This window comes from Schistocerca nitens, chromosome 2 (assembly GCF_023898315.1).
Source record: "Schistocerca nitens isolate TAMUIC-IGC-003100 chromosome 2, iqSchNite1.1, whole genome shotgun sequence".
Classification (NCBI taxonomy): Eukaryota; Metazoa; Arthropoda; class Insecta; order Orthoptera; family Acrididae; genus Schistocerca; species Schistocerca nitens.
This window is the reverse complement of record NC_064615.1, coordinates 22,562,656-22,575,959: the sequence shown is the minus strand read 5'-3', so window position 1 is coordinate 22,575,959 and position 13,304 is coordinate 22,562,656. Positions and strand designations below refer to the sequence as shown.

The 13,304-nt window shown below is 41.5% G+C and overlaps 1 protein-coding gene and 1 pseudogene across 1 annotated transcript in view; both read right to left on the bottom strand.

The window, feature by feature from the left end:
• LOC126234226 (brain-specific angiogenesis inhibitor 1-associated protein 2-like) overlaps positions 1 to 13,304 on the bottom strand; it is a 639,899-nt gene that overhangs the window by 342,269 nt on the left and 284,326 nt on the right. The window lies entirely within an intron of this gene.
• LOC126237825 (5S ribosomal RNA) lies at positions 7,699 to 7,816 on the bottom strand (annotated as a pseudogene).

Here is a 13,304-nt window from a genome sequence, read left to right as displayed (position 1 = left end):
GGAAATAAATGATGAAGTAAGATAATGGAAAATAAATAATGAGGTAAGAAATATGTGAACATATATATACAGAAAGCATGCTTGAATAGGATTTTTTTGGTGGAAACAAATGTGGAAATAAGACGAAAGATCTATGGAATGAAGTCTTGGGTTGGACTGCAGTACCAAAAGTTACACTGAAAACGAACCCTGTCCTTTCCATTGTGTTATCCCACTATGTGTTTGTGTACCCTTGTGTATTTGTTTTCTTCCTGTCTCTGTGTAGTTTCATAGAATTTTTTCTTTTCTAATACTATTCACTATGATGAGGAATACTGTTATCCTCAAATATAATTGGCATTAATAATATGTTATTTACCTTGTAAATATGCTTAGACATTATTTATTTTGTTTTATTTTAATGCTCATGTGTGAAGTTGATGTTTCGAAAGTTATTCTGAACTTTTATGTATCTACTTATCTCATAATTCCTGTAACATTGATGTATATATTTATTTCTATTCTGTTGTAAAACCTGTACTACAAATGTTATCTGTATTATTATGTTTTTAATGATGTATTTTGTACCTTTGTAATTGTATTCTTATGTTATACAATTGTAATTGACAGCAGTTCATCAAATTAAGCAACTTGTAAGTTACATTTCACTGCACACGTTTTTGTTGGTCATAGTATATGGACAATATGTGAGAAGTAGGGACTGATAGTGTTTGCACGTGTGTTAATAATTCAGCAAGGGACTGGATAACAGCATTGCTGGTTCTGAGGACAATTCCAAAAACTTTGTGAGTGCACAAGTGGTGGTTATGGTCTTGCTAAATTATCCGCAAGACTCTTCAATGGTGATTGTGCACCTGCACAGTCACAACAGATGGCTGCTGGCCATCTCTACCAGGACTACAGTGGGTCTACTCTGTGATGACCTACCTACCAATGTTCTTCAAAACGTCGACTGACTCTGCTGTGGGTTTACTCGGTTGTGGCCCATTACCTGTCTGCATGTCGAGTCAGCACTGTCTTTACGTTGGAAGGACAACGCTACTTCTTCAAGACTGCATGGAAATCCACTACTTCCGTGTTCATTTTCTTTTACTGCTCAGACTTTGAGAAAAACACTGCTATTTTACCGTCATGAACGATCAGGACTGTCTTTATGGACTGTGAGAAAATTTGAGCTTTTGACCAACATTGTATCAATAAGTGTGTGCATTTGATTTCTTTGTTATTGTAATTATGAAAAATTTTTCAAATCTGTATTGGGCACTGCCCAAAAAAATTTGTAAAATTTTTTGTGGGTAGCATGGGGGCTATGTAAGTAGGCTGTTTAGGTTTTTTTATTGGTAACGCCACCTCTGTATGAAAATCACTGGCTGTGCTGTGTGCAGTCTGTGGCTGCTTTTCATTGTTGTAATACTCGCCATTGTAGTGTTAGGCAGCTGGCTGTGAACAGCGCGTAGCGTTGGGCAGTTGGAGGTGAGCCGCCAGCAGTGGTGGATGTGGGGAGAGAGATGGCGGAGTTTTGTAATTTGTCATGAACTGCTATATATATGATGATATCAAGGTAAATACATTCTTTGTTCTCTATTAATATCTTTCATTTGCTAACTATCTCTATCAGTAGTTAGTGCCTTCCATAGTTTGAATCTTTTATTTAGCTGGCAGTAGTGGCGCTCGCTGTATTGCAGTAGCTTGAGCAGCGAAGATTTTTGTGAGGTAAGTGATTTGTGAAAGGTATAGTTTAATGTTAGTCAGGGCCATTCTTTTGTAGGGAATTTTGAAAGTCAGATTGCGTTGCGCTAACAAAATATTGTGTGTCAGTTTAAGCACAGTCGTATGTAAAATTGTTTAGAAAGGGGACGTTTCAAAGGTATCCAAAACCCTAAATGTTATCATAACACAGACCTTCCAGATCACTAAACATCTGTATCTACGTCACTAGTCTGCAATTCAGACTTGTGGTGTAAGATTCACAAAAGCACTTTATTTTTCATTCGTTCCACTATCGAACACCACATGGCGAAAATGAGTACCCACATCTTTTCCTACGAGCTCGGCGCTCACTTGTTTAATTACAATAGTCATTGCTCCCTGTGTAGGTGGTAGTCAACGAAATATTTTAAAATTCGTAGAAGACAGTTAGCGATTGAAATTTCGTAAACAAAAAAAAATTAAAAATAACTAAATAAAAACATTTTAATTGAATCAACTGTGGGTTCTTAGTGAAACATTGTAAATTAACTAAACAAACACTGTGAAACAAGGCTAAAAACAGTGTTTGTTTAATTAAAAAAACACCTTTGTTTAAATTATTGCCACCACAACTCACGTATCATATCCATCGTATACTCTCCCCTATTTCGCAATAATACAAGACGAGCTGCCGTTCTTTGAAGTTTTCCGATGTCCTCTGTCTACCCTATCTAGCATGAATCCCATTTCACGCAGCAATACGCCAGAAGAGGATGGACGCGATTTGTGCAGACAGTTACTTAAGAAGACCCGTTGCATCTTCTAGGTGTTCTGCCAATAAAAAGCAGTCTTCAGTTCGCTTTCCCCACAACATTTTCGGTGCGTGGTTCAAATTTAAGTTGTTCGTATTGGTATTTAACTGAATTAGTACCCTCTTTATTGTTTGGCGTAATTTGCCACTTTTAGCACCACACACCAACAGAGTATTTTCAATAATACAGTAAATGAAAAGCACCAGTTTGCTTTTGTTCGACAATATTGTAGAACAAAAGCAAACTGGTGCTTTTCATTTATTATAAGGTTGTTCTACCAAGAACCGACGGAAGATTCTGTTAATATGAAGAGTATTTTCAGGTCAAATTTCCGGATGTATGCGGTATTGAATGGGAATCGGTTGTGAGACACACGTTTGTAAAATAATAACGTTTCCCAACAAAAAAGTGGTTATCATGAAGACGGTGGTAGAGTTACATCGAAATTTAGGTTACAATCGTCTGCGACGCGTCCGCACTGATGCCTTCGTTATTCATTTTTCGTTGCCAGTCGTGGAGTGTCACACAGAGGCAGACATTTATTGTGTGGTACAGTGGGAATTCCACTGTTAAATGCAGAGGAGAGAGCGGATAGGTGGGAAGAATACATTGAAAGCACCTGTGAGGGGGAAGATTTGTCTGATGTGATAGAAGAAGAAACAGAAATAGATTTAGAAGAGATAGGGGATTCAGTACTAGAACCAGAATTTAAGAAAGCTCTGGAGGACTTATGATCAGATAAAGCACTAGAGATAGATAACATTCCATCAGAATTTGTAAAATCATTGTGGGAGGTGGCAACAAAACGACTATTCACGTCGTTGTGTAGAATGTATGACTCTGGCGACATACTATCTGACTTTCGGAAAAGCATCATCCACATAATTCCGAAGACTGCAAGAGGTGACAAGTGCGAGAATTACCACTGACAAGACTAATATACCGAAGAATGGAAAAGAAAATTGAGGATGCGCTATATGACAATTAGTTTGGCTTCATGAAAGGTAAAGGCACGAGAGAGGCAATTCTGACGTTGCGGTTAATAATAGAAGCAAGAGTAAGGAAAAAACAAGACATGTTCATAGGATTTGTCGACCTGGAAAAAGCGTTCGACAATGTAAAATGCTGCAAGATGTTTGAAATTGTGAGAAAAGTAGGGTAAGTTATAGGGAGAGACGGGTCATGTGCAATTTGTACAACAGCCAAGAGGGAGTAATAAGAGTGGACGACCAAGAACGAAGAGCTCGTATTAAAAAGGGTGTAAGACAAGGATGTAACCTTTCACCCCTATTGTTATTCAGAGGACAGGAGAGCAATATTAAGATTCACTGATGACACATTTATACATAGCGAAAGTGAATAGTAACCGATTCAGTCGAATGGAATGAACAGTCTAGTGAACACATACAGTGGACTGAGATTAAACCGCAGGCAGACGAAAGTTTGTTTTTTCTTTTAAGGGGTGGCGGGATGCCCTTCCTGTCGCCACCCTGGGAAGGAATTAGTGGATCCCAACTGTCTGCGTCTAGTGAAATCCATGGAAGAGTCCGAATATGGAATGTATTCAGATGTCGGCGAGCCGTGTAACTGAGGCTGAACATGGGGACCAGCCCAGTATTCAACTAGCGGGATGAGGAAAACCGCCTAAATACCACATCCAGGTTGGCCAGCAACATCGGCCCTCGTCGTTAATCCACTGGACGGATTCGATCCGGGGCCAGTGGGCCTACCCAAGTCCAGGAAGCAGGGCCTTAGCGCCCTCGGCTACCTTAGCAGGTGAAATGTGGTGCTATATAATGACACTGAAAATTGGGTAGACGTATTCTCGACGAAGAAAGGAACATACAGAAAACACTGACAAGAAGAAGGGGCAAGATGATAAGACATAAGTTAAAATGTCAGGGAGTGGCAATCGACATAGTTGTAAAGGTGAAAACTCTAGGGGAAGACACAGACGGCAATACATCCCACAAAAAATTGAGGGCATGGGGTGCTAGTACTACTTTGAGGGGAAGGGGTTGGCACAAGAGGGATATTCGTATGAGGCCACATAAGAAAAGTCAGAAGAATGATGCCTGAAGAAGAAATGACGATACAATGCTTAAGCAGAGATTTGCAGTAACCACCTTAACAAAATGGCTCTAAGCACTGTGGGACTTAACATCTGAGGTCATCAGTCCCCTAGACTTAGAAACTATTTAAACCTAACTAACCTAAGGACTTCACATACATCCATGTCCGAGGCAGGATTCGAACCTGCGACCGTAGCAGGCGCGCGGTTCCGGACTGAAGCGCCTAGAATCGCTCGGCCACAATAAACAGCCCCCATAACACTTCTGATAATTTGTGCATATAACGTTAATAGCGAACCCAGCAATGCATTACAAAGGCTAAATATGTATGGGATCTGGATTATGTCTTAATCGCCTTTGCCCCTTCTCTCTGCCCATCTCTTCCTCCTCTCTATTTTTCCATCTCCTCCTTGTCCTCTCTCTTCGTCTAACAGTAGCTGCCCCCTCTCCTTGCCTCCTCCTACTCCCTATGTCTCTCTACCTTCTCCTACACCCTCTCTCTAACTCCTCCTCCCCCCTCCCCACTATGTGCATTACCTTCCCTCCTCTCTCTTCATGAATTTCCCCTCTTCTCTCTCTCTGACCTTGAGCCTTATTTTTTGTTGTTATCAATGAAACTTTGATGGGAATTTAAGTCGCTTCAAGTGAATGGGTAAATCGCTTGGGATTATTTGATACACGAGACATAAGAGACCACTCCTGCTGCTGATGATCTGTGACGATAGTACCTTTGATGACAGTATTCTGCACAGTTTTACTTTGCAAACTGTTGAATTACAAAGTTTCGGACCATTCAGATTCCGTAGTAGTATTCTAATTACAGGCCGATAAGTCTTAAATATAACTACCCTGCTTTCTGCTAAAAACGACTGCGAGGAAGAAGAAAAACAGCACATAGTTGTGTATACAATTTTCGTTTAAAACTGTATATAAGGAGTAAGAACATATATGGGAGAAACCATTTGTCTAACGTTTTACATGCCCTGGCACTGTAGTTAAAACTGGGTGCGGGGAAGAAAACGAAATCAAGCATTTTCATATCATTGTATTTTCTTTCTTACAGTTATTTGGAATAGAAAACCAGTACATTGTTGTTTGAAATATATATAGAGCCTATCCGCATCCGAATGTTTGTTACAGAATCGTGTAATCATTTGAAAGAGGTCAGTGAAGAAAATTTCGAGATTTCTGCTAAAAACTTTTCATACAATGTATTGTAGGCCATGTCCATCCGAAAGTTTATTAGAGCACTGCGTAAAAACTGGAAGTAAATCGTCAGGGACTTCTCGAAATTTTTGCTAACAAAGTTTCCCCTTTATACACCACATACATTCAAAATTATGTAGTCTATTTCCGTCGGAACTTTTATTAGCGTATCGTGTAAGAATATGAAGTAAATCTGTTAAGAAAGTTTCGGATTTTTGGTTAAAACGTTAAACACCGTCTGGTCTCTATATAGTAGTACAGATACAGATTTGCGTAAAAAATGGTCGGGGGCGGGGTAGTTGATCATTAATTCTATATCTCAGAATATTTGATTCAGATCCTTTACCATTAGAATAATTCCACGTCGAGCATTTTGACACAAGAATCTATAGAACTGTTTTTATAATGTTATTTATTATCTAGAAAGATGATTACCAATAGTGGGACCACAATCGACTTGTAGCAAGAGATGTTTCATGTTATCATTATTCTGCTGTTAATTTATGTGGCTCTATGGCAACGTCCTTGCATCTGACCGCCTTGAACGTTGCAGAGGTGCTTACTTTGAGAAACAAGCTCGTAGCGCGTCGACTTGCAAGCTTCCTGATGCATTAGCTTCAAGGTCAAGTCTGATTGAAATCGATCCCGTGGATTAGGAGCAGATGTGGAACGCTCATCCACTTTCATGTATGGGTATGGGCGGATGTAGGTGAAATATTTCAGTGCAATTTTTTTTAAACTGTTAGTGGTGAGACTGGGAGAGGAAGTGGAAGCGGGGGAGAAGTGCTCAAAGTTCTGTCGTCAAAGAAGCTCCCTTGGATCATCCAAGTGGACGATGCCACCCCCGTTGGAAACCATTAGCCCAGTTATAGATGCTACGATAAGGGCGTGCAGGGTGCTGTGTTTATGTTGTTGACGAGAGGCACAGTGGGGGTGGGCTTGGAGCGCAGTGCGCCGCGCAGCGTACGCCTCTCAAATTACGGCTCGGGGTCGTCGAGCTTATCGCTTGACATGAATAATGCGGCTCTTTAAACCCTAACGATCCTCTCAACTTCATGGCAGAGCAATTTCTCTCGTGTCCACAGGGCCCATCAACAAACCGCGAACTGTCGGGTACGTCATCATGAGGGACAAAAATTACTGTCAATGGTCGAAGTGCAGAGCTCGCCGCCTGTTCCAGAAGAGATTCTACAACAGCTGCATAAACAGCCTGTCACCATGTTACCCTAACACGAAATAAGGACGCAGATAACTAAAGAAATCGTATTCTCTGAAGTGAATCATATTTTCGTATCAAATACTTCTTACAGACGGCCGGCCGGGGTGGCCGAGCGGTTCTAGGCGCTACAGTCTGGAACCGCGAGACCGCTACGGTCGCAGGTTCGAATCCTGCCTCGGGCATGGATGTGTGTGGTGTCCTTAGGTTAGTTAGGTTTAAGTAGTTCTAAGTCTAGGGGACTGATGACCTCAGAAGTTAAGTCCCATAGTGCTCAGAGCCATTTTTTTCTTACAGACGAAGTTCACGTGCCGTCGTGCTATTGGGTGCGCACCGCAAGCAACACCTTTATTTTTATTTTGGCCTGACCATACGAACGAAGAGGTTGTGAAATAACGTAATAACATCACGAGAAATGTCTGATCGAAATGTCTGATCTTATATAATCTACAGTAATTTGGACCCCTCTGATTATATTTGTACCTCTCTCTCTCTCTCCTCTCGCACAGTGCATGAAGGCCCAAAGGTACCGACTGGCCGCCGTGTCATCCTCATCCCACAGGCGTCACTGGATGCTGACATGGTGGGGCAGGTGGTCAGCACACCGCACTGCCGGCCGTATGTCAGTTTCGGAGACCGGAGCCGCTACTTCTCAATCGAGTAGCTCCTCAGTTTGCCTCACAAGGGCTGAGTGCACCCCGCGTGCCAACAGCGTTCGGCAGACCGGATGGTCACCCATCCAAGTCCTAGGCCAGCCCGACAGCGCTTAACTTCGGTGATCTGACGGGAACCGGTGTTACCACTGCCGCAAGGCCGTTGGCATTATCTTTGTATCTCTAAACTTTTTTCTTTCTTTTTCCACAACTCTATTTCGGTTTAGTCCGTCATCTCTTTCCATCTAGTGCTAATATTTTCACTCTTATTTTCAATCGTTGGTACAATTCTTCTTCCTCACTGCTCCGTCCATTGTGCAAGTAATTCTTCTTGAACGCGTATAAGCTCCCCTTTGACAGTTCTCCTATTCCGTTTTTCCCATTGTCCATGATTCGCTTCCTCACAATACTCAATTACAGACATACTATTTCTAAAAATTTTCCCTCAACCCCTTATCAGTAACTGTCAAGAGTACAGCCATACTGTTGAAGAAATATTTGTTCGCCCATGTCGATCTCCTTCTGTCTGTCGTCTACAGTCCTGCATCTTATGTAGCAAAGATTGCACTACTTCTGCTGCTACTGTTTGTTTGTCTTTAATTAGTAATTTATCTTTCACACCGCTAATCAATGGTGCTTGTATTCGATGCACTTGCACTTATCTGCACTGGCACTTGTTACCCTTCAATTCTCGTTTCCTCTTTTTAGTTTCACAGATTTACGTTTCTACTTAATGGTGCTTTTAGAACTTCATGCGTTAGCGTACGTATTTCCTTGTACTTATTTGAGCTCAGACATGCAAGTATTCATCAGATTTTTTTAGCAATAGCAATTACTTATTTCTTCCACATTAACGCCTTCCTCTCTATCGCACTTTGGAATAACGTTTCCATTGTAAGTACTTTTGAACGTCCAGCAGACTCACAACTTTTTTCTGGGCTTAATAGGGTATTACCCCGTAGGTTAATAACATACAGATTTAATTTACCGGAAAGTGCGTTTAATCAACAAGTACAATACTTTACGTTAATTTTTTTCTGTTATTTCCCTCTCAGTTTCTCTCTTCCTGTTAATTTCGTAATCTTGCTGCCTCGATAGGAGATTTCCTTCACTTTTTCTACTGTCTTCCATACTTTTCAAGTTTACCACGCCAAAGTCTGCTATTGCTCTTCATCGCGTTCTTCTTTGCTTTACTCTAAGCCCAATGTACACGGGGTTGGACAAAAATATGAAAACATTGTGAAAAATACGGGCCTGAATATAAAAGCAGATTCAAGCCAATCCTACAGGCTTCACTGTAGTATTTAACCACAAACTGCACCTGTGGTATGACCTCAAAACGTAACAAGTGTCGGTTACGGTCATAACAGCGTTCTGTGTAGATATGAGTGCAGTATGTAAGAGCTAAGTGGATTCGAACGTGGGAAAATTGTTGGTGTTCGTACGGTGGGAGCTTCCGTAACGAAGATAGCCCAAGTGTTTGGTGTTTCAAGAGGCACCGTATGGAATATTTTACATGGAAATCGGAAATACATGATTCGATCAGTCACAACCCGGAAGGACGTTTCTGTTGATAATTACGGACGTTAATTGAAGAGTATTGTGACGAAAAATAAGAGGCTGATAGCTGGAAAAATCGCTGTTGAACTGACTGTCACACTTGGGAACTCTGTCAACACCAAAACAACACGAAAGGATCTCAATCAGCGCGAGCTGGATTTCCAGCACCACTCATCAATCATGCAGATGCACATAACAGGAAAACGTGGTGCCGAAGACATAAAACTTGGACTATGGAACAATGGAAGGACGTCATTTGGTCGAATGAGTGGCTGGTTAACGTCCTAAGAGTGAGACATCTCCTGAAGAGAACGGACAAGTGTAGCGTAGGCAGGCTCTTCCGTACACCTGTCGCGTATTCTAAGTGTTCTACCAGTATAGCGGAGTCTTTGGTTCACTTTCCTCACATTGCTGTCCATGCGATCGTTCTAGTTTAAGTTATTCATAATTGCAATCATTAAGTTTTTAGTTAAATTAACAACCTTTTCATATGTGTGATTTATCCAGTAACTGAAATTTAGTGAAGTCCCTTTAGTATGGCACTCCTGTAGATGACTACATACTTTTAATTATTTTTTGTAGAGCCAACTGCCAAATTTTGCACCTTACAGATATGTTGTCTAAACCATTCTGCAATTTCTTGATCGTCTGATGATTTTATAAGACGGTAAATGATAGCATTGTCTGCAAACAATCTAAGAGGGCTGCTCAGATTGTCTCTTAAGTCATTTATGTAGATCAGGAACAGCAGACAGCATATAAAACTTCGTTAGGGAACATCAGATATTACTCGATCACTGTGACCTTTTTGAAAGAACAACACGAATCCAGTCGCACAAATGAGACAATACACCACAGGCACGCAATTTGATTAGAATTCGCTTGTGAGGATTCGTGTTAAAAACTTCCTGGAAATCTAAAAATATGGAATCAATTTGACATTCCCTTTCGAGAGCACTTATTACTTAGTATGAGTGAAGAACTAGCTGTGTTTCAGAAGAATGATATTTTCTAAATCCATCTTGGCTGTTTGTTAGGATATCGTTTTCTTCGAGGTATTTCATAATTTTCGAACATGGCGTATGTTCCAAAATCCTGCTGAAAATCGGTATTATACGGTACTGCAGTGCCCCTGTTATTCTGAATTACGATGCAAAGTTCCTTTGGACACGCATGCATGTTCAGAGCAACAGGCACGGCGTCGACTACAGCTGTTATGGAATACGTTAAACGTATTCGCAATTGAGAATATTGACAAACATCAGCTTTCGAATGGAATGACGATAATCAAAATTTATGCCACAGCGGGACTCGAACCCGGATTTCCCGCTTATCACCAGCTGTCACCTTGCGATTTGGTTATCCCAGACCCAAAATTCCAGATCACGTCAACCATGCGTCTACAACTTGTACATCCGTTATGTATATTCCCGTACAGGTGAGACATTTTACGTGAAAGGCGCTTACCCGGTGTTGATGGATAAATACAATATTTATTGTGTCTTGCTACTGGTGTACTTCACGTACGACCAGAATCTCTTTGAATTTTCTGCCAGATTTCGAGACAGAGTTTCATTATAGAAACTATGAAGAGAATCTCGATTTGAAGTTCGTGTTAAATTTCGAGCTTCTGTAAAACATCGCCAGTGTTGAGGGTTCTGCATTCTTTAAAATCAGACATGCTTTTCTCATTGCTTCCGTAACAGTATTCTGACCTGTTTAGTGTACTGTGTAGTATCTGTACCACCTCTTATTAATTCATTTGGTATGTGTCTCTCAGTAGCTCTCGACATTGTTCCTTTGAATCTAAAGCACATTTACACCAAACTGTTTTAGAGGTCGGCCAACCCCAGCCAAAGTTCCACATAGTGAATAAAACGTTCCGCACTGGCTGTTAAAATACTTTAATTGAAAAGTCACGACCGGTTTCGCGTCAATGAAGATGTGTCTTCAGGTGATGTGTATAAGAAACTGAAACATTGAAGAATTACAACGGTTTTAAAATAGGCAGGACTCAGAAATTTCAATAGTTCTAAGCGGCTTCTTGTCACTTACTGGCGCAGCACCATCCCAGTCAGTCGCCGGCTTGAGTGACCGAGCGGTTCTAGGCGCTACGTCTGGAACCGCGCGACCGCTACGGTCGCAGGTTCGAATCCTGCCTCGGGCATGGATGTGTGTGATGTCCTTAGGTTAGTTAGGTTTAAGTAGTTCTAAGTTCTAGGGGACTGATGACCTCAGGAGTTAAGTCCCGTAGTGGTCAGAACCATTTGAACCCAGTCAGTCTAATGATAAACAACTACTTGTAGCGTGATATTGGTTCAACGATGGGACTTTGCTCTAAGCATTCACTTTGATATATGACGATTTATGATAGGACACACTGTAATTCTTTAATATTACAATTTCTTGCACAGATTACGCGAACATGCATTTCCTCACGTTCATTGATGCGAAACCGATCGTGACTTTGTAATAAAAGTACAGGGCGAGTCAAAAGTCCTTAGACACCTTCATAAGTTGGAAGATTAAAGGGAAAATTGAAATGTGATTATGGGAACATGGGTTTGACGTGGGGCCGCAACTTTTAGAGTGAATGTCATTCATGGCCGCCATCTTGAAACCCACCATTTTGGATTTAAGTCTTTTTTTTTTAAGTAGGAAGGTGAGGTGTATGACACATCAAATAACACTCACTTGAGCTCTGGAATTTAGTGGTGTAATTTGTTTTTGTATATCTTGTGCAGTTTAGAAGTCAGAGTGGTTGTGGTGACTAGAGTTGTGCATTGCACGGGATGGACTACACGTAGAACATGTGTTGTAGCAGTCGGTATGAAGGTAATTTCCAACTTTGAACATTAATAACCTCTAAACTGTACAAGATAGACAAAAACAAAATACACCACTAAATAACAGAGCTCAAGCGAGTGTTATCTGATGTGTCATACACCCCCCTTCCCATCTAAAAAAAAAATTACTTGAATCCAAAATGGCGGATTTCAAGATGGCGGCCATGAATGAAAGTTGCGGCCCCACATCAAACTAGTGTACACATCATCACATTTCAGTTTTCACTTTAATCTTCCAACTTATGAAGGTGTCCAAGGACATTTGACTCGCCCTGTATTTATGCAGAATCTGAGGGGAGTCAAAGGGGTTGCCTGCTCACAGACACCCAGGAGTCGGTCAAAGGTTTCCTCCGTACAGGTGCTCAACAAACGTGTGAGGGTGCCACCGACGGCGTTGCTGACCTGGGGGTTTCAAATAGACCCTTAGCCGCGTTTTATTCTTCCATGTGTCAATGTCACTCGTCGCCCTCCCCCCCCCCCCCCCCCCCGTCTAATTGATCACACTAAATAAAATTGCAAAATATGAGGGCTGAAAAATTATAAAAAGGGTTTGCAGCTACGTTCACATTTCGTGATTTTTAACTATGCCCTCTACAGCAGAGCAAAAATTGCAGTCAGATGACCTTCAGTGTTTCTGAACTAGGGGGTCATAGATGAACCCTTAGCACTGTTATTCATACACGTGTTAGTCTCACTCGCCACGACACCTGCCCTTGATCACGCCACGTAAGTTTCCAAAATATGGGGGCTGTAAAAGCATAAACACTCTTTGTTGCCTCAAATCACTTTGATATTCCGTCGAATGGTTTGATCAGTCGCTATTGATTCCATCATTCACAGCAGAGCAAAAATTGCAGTCTGGCTACACTCCAAAGTGGTCAGATCACATTCATTTGGGTCGCAGAAAAATGATGTCCTTGGAGAAAGACTGAATAGCCTGGAGGTGTCAGCAGTGTCAAAAGTTGTAGAGATTGTCGTTCTGTTGCTAACAGCAGTGTAAAATATCGTTTTCGACAGGGAAAGGTGTTCGGTGAATACCCCAAGAGCAGGAGTGGTTTCGTTGACGGCATTCCTGTCACCTCCTTCGGCCTTTTCTTGTCGATTCTGAACAGCGCTGTGTCTCAAACGTTTTGCCTGGCCACTTCTAAGACAACCGCGTAATTTCGACGCTGGCCTCCGCCGTTCTGACCTCCATGGCAGAGGCGTCAAGAGAATGAGTGAGAGAAGGGTAAGCTGGGCTGTGAAGAACT